Below are 11,676 nucleotides of genomic sequence, written 5' to 3' on the forward strand. Positions count from 1 at the left end.
TTGTCCAGTATAACCCTATATCACTGAAGCCTGCCTCATGCTGAGTTCACTATGAAATGGCAAGATCTGTGAAGATGTCTGTAAGATAATCATTCCATCCTCGTGAACAGAAAACCACCAAAAGAAGACAATTTTTTTGTTTTTTAGACAATGTGACAGCAAATTTGTGCATCACACCATTCAACAACAACAAAATTCTCAGTTGATCTGCTTTGACAGAGTTACATGAAGGGTGAGTATGGGCTCTAATGTTCCTCTTCTTCAATTAGTGCCACTGGACTTTTTTGACCCTCTGAACAGGCAGCCAGAGTATCTGCTTGATGCTTTATTCAAAAGGTAACATCACCAATAATGCAATTCTGCTTCATCACAGCATGAACGTATCAGTTTAGATTGAATTCCTGGACTGGGACTTGAACCCAAAACCTTCCGTTTTCCTTCAAGTGAAAAGCAAGCATTCTTGCCGAGCTACTGTATCCCTTTGAAAAATCGGTAATTGACCTGCTTCCAAATTTTAACCACATAAGTTCCCCAACACAATCATTCGTTTTTCCCTTAACCCTTCAGAAAGCACTCCAACTGGAGCATCTGCTCAGCATAGCTCAAGACCAGAAACTAAAATATGATGAAAATCAAACCTACATCTTTCCCATATTGCCACTCAACATGAATTTTATGATGCTCTTGTTTACATAATTCCCCTAGTCACCAAGGATGTTGCATTTGTGCTCATTTTCTTATGTTGAGATTCTAGTGAAATCTGGCAAATAACTATTTAAATTCTTTATGGCAGCCATTATCAATGAAGTGCTCATGCAGCATTTATTCTGATAGAATAGAAGCACGGATACACATGTGTCTTTACATCAGATTTTATAATACAATTTTGTTTTCATTTTCACTAAAATGTTGTGGAAGTGTAGTCATTTAATATGACATTAGTGGCAGAAGACATCAATGAAATTCATCCAATTCTTTTGTCTTCTATGGCTTCCAAAATGTTTACCATGGAAGTGAGAGCTGTGTATAATACTTTTAATTCCATTTTTTGGTGTACTTCAATGCATGTTAAGTAGATCCTATTGCCGTGATTAGGTTCTATCTACAAATGAGGCAATTAGAACTTCTGAAACATTCAGGCCTCAACATTTGAATAGAATGACCAGACAATAAAATATGATAGAAAAGTCTGAGTTTCTTGGACCTTAGAGATCAAATTTGCCTGGGCCACAGGTTTGCAATTCAGAGGTTCCTACCTTAACACACTTATTTGCTAATCTGCCTGGTTTCAGCACAGGTACAATTTCTCAAATTTGAAACCTATTTTTAAAGCTCTGTGAAATAATCAGCAAAAGCATTTCATATTAGTGTGATTGTAAGCAACAGTATAATTTCCCAAGTAAGAATTATTGAGCAAAAAAAAAAGAAAATTACAGCACAGGAATGGGCCTTACGGCCTTCCAAGCCTATGCCGATCCAGCTCCTCTATCTAAACCTGTTGCCTATTTTCTAAGGATCTGTATTCCTCTGCTCCCTGCCCATTAATGTACCTATCTAGATACATCTTAAATGACACTATCATGCCTGTCTCTACCACATCCACTGGCAATGTGTTCCAGGCACCTACCACCCTCTGCCTAAAGAGCTTTCCACGCATATCTCTCTTAAACTTTTTCCCTCTCACTTTGAACTCATGACTCCTAGTAATTAAGTCCCCCACACTGGGAAAGGTCTTCTGGCTATCCACCCTGTCTATACCTCTCATGATTTTGTAGACCTCAATTAGGTCGCTCCTCAACCTCCGTCTTTTTTCTCATGAAAATAATCCTAATCTACTCAACCTCTCTTCATAGCTAGTGCCCTCCATACCAGGCAACATCCTGGTGAACCTCCTCTGCACCCTCTCCAAAGCATCCACAACCTTTTGATAATGTGGTGATCAGAACTGTACGCAGTATTCCAAATGTGGCCTAATCAAACTCTTATACAATTGTAACATGACCTGCCAACTTTAAATTAAAATCTCCTATCACCACTACCCTGTTGCTCCTAGAACTTTCCATAATCTGTTCACATATTTGTACCTCTATCTCATGCTCACTGTTGGGAGGCCCACACCCTTCCTATTTCTGAGCTCTGCCCATATTGCCTCCCTGCTTGAGTCCTGTATAGTGTCCTCATTCAGCACAGCTGTGATATCCTTTCTGACCAGAAACATAACACTTCCACCCCTTTTTCCTCTCTCTCTATCCTGCCTGAAGCCTCGATATCCTGGGATATTTAGTCTCTAATCATGCCCTTCCCTCAACCAAGTCTCAGTAATAGCAATAACATTTCACTCCCAGGTACTGATCCAAGCCCTAAGTTCATCTGTCTTACCTACTACACTCCTTGCATTAAAACAAATGCACCTCAGACCACCTGTCCCTTTGCATTCATCATCTGCTCCCTGCCTACTCTTACCCTCAGTCATGCTGACTTCATTATCTAGTTTCTTACAGGCTTTAGTTACTACCTCAGTTCTGTCCACTAACCTCCTCATTTGGTTCCCATTCCCCTGACATATTAGTTTAAACCATCCCCAACAGCATTAGCAAAAGCACCCCCAAGGACATTGGTTCCAATCCAGCCCAGGTGTAGACCATCCAATTTGTAAAAGACCCACCTCCCCCACAACCGATCCCAATGTCCCAAATATCTGAACCCCTTCCTCCTGCACTATCTCTGAAGCCACGCATTCATCTTCCCTATTCTTTCATTTCGACTTTGCTACCACTGCCACGTGCTAGTCAATCCTGAGATTGCTACCTCTGAAGTCCTACTTTTTAACTTGGCTCCTAATTCCCTAAATTTTGCTTTTAGGACCTCATCCCATTTTTTAACTGATATCATTGCTTCCTAAATGCACCATGACAACTGCCTGTTCACCCTCCACCTTCAGAATATTCTGACGCCAATCTGAGACATCCCTGACCCATGCACCTGGGAGACAACGTACCATCTGGGAATCTTGTTTTTGACCACAGAACCATCTATCTACTCCCTTGACAACTGAATCCCCTATGACTATAGCCATTCCACACTTTCTCCCGCCCCTCTGTACAGCAGAGCCAGCCACGATGCCATGAACCTGGCTACTGCTGCCTTCCCCTGGTGAGCCATCTCCCCCAACAGTATCCAAAACTGTATACCTGTTTTGGAGGGAGATGATTGCAGGGGACACCTGCACTGCCTTCCTACTCTTTCTCTGCCTTTTGGTCACCCACTCACTTTCTCCCTCAGCAATCCTAATCTGCAGTGTGACAAGGTCACTAAGCGTGCAATCCATGAGCTCCTCAGCATTACGGATGCTTTAAAGTGTGTCCATCTGCAGCTCCAGAGCCATCATGCAGTCTAATAAGAGTTGCAGCTGGACACACTTCCTGCATGTGAAGGAGTCAGGAATATCAGCTGCTTCCCTGCACTCCTACATTGAGCAAGAGGAGCATAACATAGCTCTGAGATCTCTTGCCATTTTTAATCTTAAGCTTAACTTAGTCTTAACTTAGATAAATGAAAAAGGAAAGAAAATGTTTTATTAATCACACAATAAAAAAATTGAGAAACCTTGCCTTATCAACACACATACAGTTTTATTTGGGGGTTAAAGGAGGAGGGTGGGAGGGAGACACAACACACGTAGTGTCTTGAGTTCACCCTCTGCCCAAATATATCCATTCCATCACCTTCCCAGAGCGCAATTTGACTGCACCCACTCAGCTCCTCGCACTCACTACTCCCACTGCTGCTGCAAATAGAGGCCACTGATACTCGAGTTAAGTCCTTTTAAGAGGGAGATTTACCTTCCCCGGCAGCCTACTGGTCCTCGCTGTCACCACTTCCACTGCTGCTGCAATTCCTTTGTTGTAGTTTTTACACATCTTGGCCAGGTGTTTTCTGCTTTGACCTAGATTAGTAGCAAGACCTAACTTTTTGATTGACCTACTAAAATTTCTAGTTGGAACTAATATGCAGTCTTTCATTCCACATGATATTAGATAATTTCAGCCTGGAAAGAGGAAGAAACAGGTGGAAGTTGAATAGGTCAGAACACTAAACTTTGAATTGATTGTTTAAATTGATGGAAAAGGGAAAATAAGATCATTTTTGTGTTATTAATATTTGAAGCTGCAACTGTATAAGAACATGAAAACCAATGTACTGTTTAAGCAGCTGGCTCGGCTCTTACTGGGCAAAAGTGAGGGTCGCAGATGCTGGAAACCAGAGTTTAGATTTTCCTGCTCCTCGGATGCTGCCTGACCTGCTGTGCTTTTCCAGCACCACTCTGATCTCAACCCCAGCTCTCACTGGTCCAGCAGAATGCATGGATCTACAGATGATCATAATCCACGAATTAACAAACCTGTCAGTTGTAACACCAAAGATTCTGGACTGCAACATTGAGACTGTTGACGATATGATTAGTGTTTGCCTGGGCAAGTTTAACGTTATTGGCAACTTTAAAAGTGATGCAGTGGAAGATGATGACCAACCCGGTTCTTAAATGCAGAATTCACATCCAAGACAATCTTAAAGTGGAATGGGATTTCATGATACAAAGCTACATCATCCACAAAGTCAAGCACTATATTAACTAATGCAACTCCATTACTTGTTTTCCATGTTTGAATTCAAGGATACTAAACATCTCACTAAAAGGATGCTAACAAATTATTGTTCCCTGGAAGAGCTTAATCCCAAAATTATCAGGTGTCAAGCATTTTTCTAAGGTCGGTGCAGAAAGTATTGATCCATACATCTTTCCCGAGAGTCACAGGAGCTGCCAACTTTTAGAACACCTTTCAGTAGATACCATTTCCTCAGATTATCATCATACAGGATATATTCCAACAGCATGTAGATTGTATCATTGAGAATCTGTGAAATTATCTCTGTATCGCAGATGGCATTGCAGTCTAAAAATGGTCTACAATATACCAACGTGTCCTTCACAGGCATGTTCAGAAAATGGTATGCCTGACAAACTACTGCTTCATAGAATCGTAGAATCACTACAGTGTGGAAGGAGGCCATTCGGCCCATTGAGTTCACATCAACCCTCTGAACAGCATCTCACCCAGACCTAGCCCCCAACCCTATCTCTGTAATCCTCTATTCACTATTTTCATTCTACCTAACCTGTACATTTTTGGACCATGGGAGCAAACTCCACACAGTCACCTAAGACTGGAATCAAGCCCCTGTCCCTGGTGCTGTAAGGCAGCAGTGCTAACCACTGAGCCATCATACTGCCCTCAGTGCTGTCAGTGTAATTGTCCTGTAGAATGCACTGTCCATATCATAAAATCCGTGATAGTCAAATGTAAACCAACTTGCCAAGTGTTTGAATCTCTGTAATAAACCTACCATACTCCTCAGGCTATGGCTCACCCTCAAGCCAGCTTTCATGTTTGGAAAACAGAATTGCACAATTTTTCCTTCCCACATTTCACACATTTGTTTCCAACCAGCCACATGTGTACAATGCATTGTTGGAAAAAAGGGAGAAAATGATACACGAGCATGATCAACGAGCATCCCAACTTTAATCAGGAAAAGGTATAAAAGTTTGAGATTGTCATACAAACATGTCGGTTCATGGTAGGATACTGGATCATTGTGTCCAGCCTAGGTGACATGATGTTGTAATGAGCAAAAATCAAGTCATGCAAAGAAATAGACATATCCAAACTACACATCATCAATCATCCAATGCACAGGATGACAAATCAGATACTGAAAATATTGTTACTTCCAGACAACAACCATACGTCTGCAACAACTGATGCACATTCATCCACAATGTCAGACAGTACAGTGCAGAGTGAAGCTACACATTCAAGTTATGATAACTGTGTAAGAACGAGATCTGGTCATGCATATATCTAGCATTGGCTTAATGTGTAGAAATAATATATCTGTATGTTTATTGGAGAATGTTTCTCATTCTTTAAAGGAAAAAGATGGTGGGGCGAAAGTGGCTTAATCCCAAATTCGAGGCATTTACAAAAAGAAAACCCTTTTTGAAATAATCTCAGTTCAGAGGTTCTTTTGTATACCTTGTTCTCCTTCATTTTAGCATTCAGTTTTATTGTCAGCCAAGAGGACTCTGACAACTCTGGTGAAGTCTGCGCAATTCAGCTTCTGTATTCCTAGCTTTGCAGTTATTTTTGATTTTATTTAGATTTTCTCATCTGACTTGTTAATGTGATCAATCTGATCTTATTAATAAAACCTGCATGAACACATGCACTGTAGAGTTATCCTTTTGGTTTCTTTCATGTTTAATGCAGCTGCTTTAGTCTTTAACAATATTTTTTTTTAAGATATAAAGCAGATCCCAGTGCAATTTCTGCTTCTTAATTCTAAACTGAAATTATCATTAGAAGAGTACTTTGGAAAAAAAGCAGTTTACTTTGGTCTAAGGGAAGAGTCATTTACTTTTGTGACATGGCAACAATGATGTGTGAAGACAAATGCTATATCTCATTGGTATTGGAACAGCTTGTCATGGAGCCCACAAGGGAGCAGGCTATTTTGGACCTAGTGCTATGTAATGAACCAGACTTTATAAAAGATGGTAAAGTAAGGGAGCACTTAGGAAGCAGCGATCATAATATGGTAGAGTTCAGTCTGCAGTTTGAAAGAGAGAAGACAAAATCGGATGTAATGGTGTTACAGTTAAACAAAGGTAATTATGAGGGCATGAGAGAGGAACTGACGAAAATAGACTGGAAGCAGAGTCTAGCGGGGAAGACAGTAGAGCAAAAATGGAGGAATTTGTGGGTATAATTAAGGACACAGTACAGAGGTTCATCCCCAAGAAAAGAAAGATTATCTGGGAAGGGATTAGACAACCATGGCTGACAAAGGAAGTCAGGAAATGTATCAAAGAAAAAGAGAGATCCTATAAAGTGGCCAAGAGCACTGGGAAATCAGAAGATTGGGAAGGCTACAAAAACAGAGGATAACAAAGAGAGAAATAAGGAAGGAGAGGATCAAATATGAAGGTAGGCTAAAAAGTAAAAGTTTCTTTCAATACATAAGAAACAAACAACAGGCAAAAGTAGACATTGGGCCACTTCAAACTGATCCTGGAAGGCTAGTGATGGGAGATAAGGAAATAGCTGGAGAACTTAATAAGTACTTTGCGTTAGTCTTCACAGTGGAAGACATGAGTAACATCCCAACAATTAAAGGGAGTCAGGGGGCTGAGTTGAGTATTGTTGCCATTGCAAAAGAGATACTGCTAGAAAAGCTAAAAGGTCTTAAAATTGACAAATCTCCTGGCCCCGATGGGCTACATCCTAGAGTTCTGAGGGAGGTGGCTGAGGAAATAGCAGAGGCGTTGGTTGAGATCTTTCAAAAGTCACTGGAGTCAGGGAAAGTCCCGGATGATTGGAAGACTCCTGTTGTAACCCCGTTGTTCAAGAAAGGATCAAGACAAAAGATGGAGAATTATGGGCCAATTAGCCTAACCTTGGTTATTGGTAAAATTCTAGATTCCATCATTAAGGATGAGGTTTCTAAATTCTTGGAAGAGCAGGGTTGGATTAGAACAAGTCAACATGGATTTAGTAAGAGGAGGTTGTACCTGACAAACCTGTTAGAATTCTTTGAAGAGGTGACAAGTAGGTTAGACCAGGGAAACCCAGTGGATGTGGTCTATCTAGACTTCTAAAAGGCCTTTGATAAGGTGACACACAGGAGGCTGCTGAGTAAGGTGAGGGCCCATGGTGTTCGAGGTGAGCTACTGGCATGGATTGAGGATTGGCTGTCTGACAGAAGGCAGAGAGTTGGGATAAGAGGTTCTTTTTCAGAATGGCAGCCGGTGACAAGCAGTGTCCCACAGGGTTCAGTGTTGGGGCCACAGCTGTTCACATTATATATTAATGATCTGGATGAAGGGACTGGGGGCATTCTAGCGAAGTTTGCCGATGATACGAAGATAGGTGGACAGGCAGGTAGTACTGAGGAAGTGGGGAGGCTGCAGAAGGATCTAGACAGTTTGGAGGAGTGGTCCAGGAAATGGTTGATGGAATTCAATGTGAGCAAATGCTAGGTCTTGCACTTTGGAAAACAGAATACAAGCATGGACTACTTTTTAAATGGTGAGAAAATTCATAAAGCCAAAGTACAAAGGGATCTGGGAGTGCTCGTCGAGGATTCTCTAAAGGTAAACATGCAGGTTGAATCATGATTAAGAAAGCAAATGCAATGTTGTCATTTATCTCAAGAGGGTTGGAATATAAAAGCAGCGATGTGCTACCGAGACTTTATAAAGCTCTGGTCAGGCCCCATTTGGAGTACTGTGTCCAGGTTTGGGCCCCACACCTCAGGAGCGACATACTGGCACTGGAGCGTGTCCAGCAGGATTCACACAGATAATCCCTGGAATGGCAGGTCTAACATATGAGGAACAGGTGAGGATCCTGGGATTGTATTCATTGGAGTTTAGAAGATTAAGGGGAGATCTAATAGAAACTTATAAGATAATATATGGCTTGGAAAGGGTGGACGCTAAGAAATTGTTTCCGTTAGGCGGGGAGACTAGGACCCGTGGGCACAGCCTTAAAATTAGAGGGGGTCAATTCAGAACAGAAATGCAGAGACATTTCTTCAGCCAGAGAGTGGTGGGCCTGTGGACTTCATTGCCGCAGAGTGCAGTGGAGGCCAGGATGCTAAATGTCTTCAAGGCAGAGATTGATAAATTCTTGATGTCACAAGGAATTAAGGGCTACGGGGAGAATGCAGGTAAGTGGAGTTGAAATGCCCATCAGCCATGATTAATTGGCAGCGTGGACTTGAAGGGCCGAATGGCCTTACTTCCACTCCTATGTCTTATGGTATTTGCATCACTGCCTTGTCTGTGCACAAATAAGATAGAGCTCTAAAGTCTTTGAAGGTAGAATATTACAAGTTTTAGAAAAAGACTACCAGCTAGTTTCCTTTATTACAATATGCTGCAGGGCGTGCTATCTTTACAGCTGTAATTAAATGTATTTACACTTTAACTTCAGCATTGATGCAGTCTCTGCTTCGCACCAATTGTAAAGTAAATCCAGATTCACTGAGAGCATGTGAAATTTAAATCCATTGCAGTGTGAAACCAGGTATAAAAGGAGGGCAATGGGGAAGTCCCTTAACTCTCCTGAACACTTTTGACCAACCTGGAATGAATTTAAAAGTTTAAGGAGTTAAAACGTTTAAAATATAACCTTTGGGAGATGAGTTTTGCATATGGTGCATACATTCTTCAAAGCATGGGAACAAGGATCCTGACTTTTACTGGGCTTTTTAAAATTCAGTTGTGTTGAATTGCATGTTAATTTAATGTTTTGTACTGAGGTATAGAAGTATTACTTGCTAAGGATGTTGTCTAATAAACTGCAGGGTACCTATATATAGGTCATACCTAACAAACATACCAGACTGGGATTTGGTTAATTTTCTAATGGTGGTTATATATTGCAGCAGGAATGTTTACTTGCATTTTCCACTTTCTGTTTCCTGCATTTTTAAAAATGCCAGTGATACGATGAGATTAAGTCAACAATATTTGCTTTCTTAGTGTACATTGAACTATATCAACCAGAACTCCTCCAAAATAAACCTATGCTGATTCAGTAATTTCATCCGGGGATGCTAACAGAAACATTGCAGTTAGCTTCAGCATTCTCTCTTTATTGATAATCCCAGTGTCAAGGGTTGATTCATCTTCACAGACATTTGGGCAAACATGTTGGATGTGGGTTTGCAGATAGCTTATGAGACTAATCTCAGTCTTACAGACTCCCCACAGTGAGGACATCAGTGGAAGTGGCAGTGGATTGTTGGCTTGAGAAGCAGCTCTCTCCTTCCATTTCTCAGCGGCTGCTCTGTGGTCTGGAAGGTCATGAAACCATTTTGATAATGAATTGCCATCTTGGTTATGACTAGACATTTGTTTCTATGTTTTGATATTAAGCAGAGCAGGCATATTGTCTTTGAATCATTTCCTTTGACCCGTTGTGAATTGTTTCCCTGAAAGGACTCTGAAGGATCACCTGCTTGGACAATGTTGAGTCAGGACTTTTGATCACGTTTCTTGTCCATCTCGTCTGATGTGGAATTATCATGGGCTCTAAACTTGACAAATCTGTGTCTTAGACCTTACTGTAGCTTCTCATCGCTGTCAGAATCCTGTTAACAGATATCCCAAAATGATAATTATGCTCTATACTTTACTGCAAAAAAATCAAAAGGACACCAGGAATTTTGAGAGAGTGCATAAAATGGATGATATCACAAAATGCATTTTTTCTCAGTTTTCATTTAGAGTTGCATAAGCCAATCAACTCAATTGATCTTAAATTATTGTTTGTATGTTTATCTGCATGAAATAATTCTGCAGGCCACTCTGTGAGTATTTTGCAGATTTGCACTAAGTTTTCAATGGAAGATGTGCTTATTGTTTTCTCTCCCAAAATGTAATGAAAAGCTACAATAAAGTCACCCACATCTTGAAACCACAATGGCACATTGGAAATCAACATATCTAAGAAAACTTCATTGACAGAGCAGTCAAACTAATAAAGTTGTTTGGAATGTGAATTGACACCAAAAATATTAATAATTCATTTTATCGATCCTTTATTATCAAAATTGTGTTTGGAAGATAAACGTTCACAGTGCTGCACAACTGAAATGAAACAAGCATACATTTATTCAAATACAGGAAAACTGCTTTTTATGTATGCAGAGAAACGCAGTAAATAAAGTATAATTTGATGTAAAAGTAATGGGGCAGGGGACAGATATCACAGTCCATATATACTTTCAGAAACGGATATCATTGATTTAATCTGTAGAGATTAATTTATCATTATAAAAGTACTATTGGTAGTGTTTTGATATTACACCCTTTGTTCTGAATTCCTGCACCAGAGGAAATGGCTTCTCTGAACCTACCCTAATGTATTCAATCATTATAATAAATACTTCCATTAGATCACCCCTTAAACTTCTGAACACACAAAAATACAGCCTAGGTTTATGCTGCCTGTCCTAGTAATTTAACCCTATAATCCTGATGTCATTCTTGTGAAGTTGTGCTTTGCATCTTGCTATGCCAATAGAAAATTCTTATTTTATCAATTGCTGATCCTTAATTAGGAACAGAATTTATCAGAGGACAGTTGACTACTTGAGACAAAGGGGACAGTGCTAAATTAAACTATCTTTCTCTGCAGAAGAAAATGATCGTAAATTGGAATTCAAAAACTCTCAGATAACCACTAATGTGTCTTGTTGATTGAAAATGTAAACAGTCCAAGTGGTGAGAATTCTGCTCGAAACAAAAGTGGATTTTAGCACTATCAACCCTTTAATAATGGATTTGTCAACTTTCTGTTGATACAATTAGCAAAAACATTAGCAGCTTGAAGTGCATTTAGAATGCCTGCGCCACAGGTACATAATGAGCAAGAATGGCTTCTGGATGGGTTTGGTCTTGTTCTCAGACTTCCCACAATCTCAATAGTCAATAACTGATTCACCCACCTTTGTTCTCTGGGACCCTCTCTCAGTGCTTCTAGATAATGGGATCCGTCCTCCCACATGAACACATGCACACGTACCAGATTTAAGTTGACAGAC

Source organism: Chiloscyllium plagiosum, unplaced genomic scaffold (assembly GCF_037043375.1).
Source record: "Chiloscyllium plagiosum isolate Xiang-an unplaced genomic scaffold, Cpla_swu_hap1 HiC_scaffold_39, whole genome shotgun sequence".
In the NCBI taxonomy this organism is placed as follows: Eukaryota; Metazoa; Chordata; class Chondrichthyes; order Orectolobiformes; family Hemiscylliidae; genus Chiloscyllium; species Chiloscyllium plagiosum.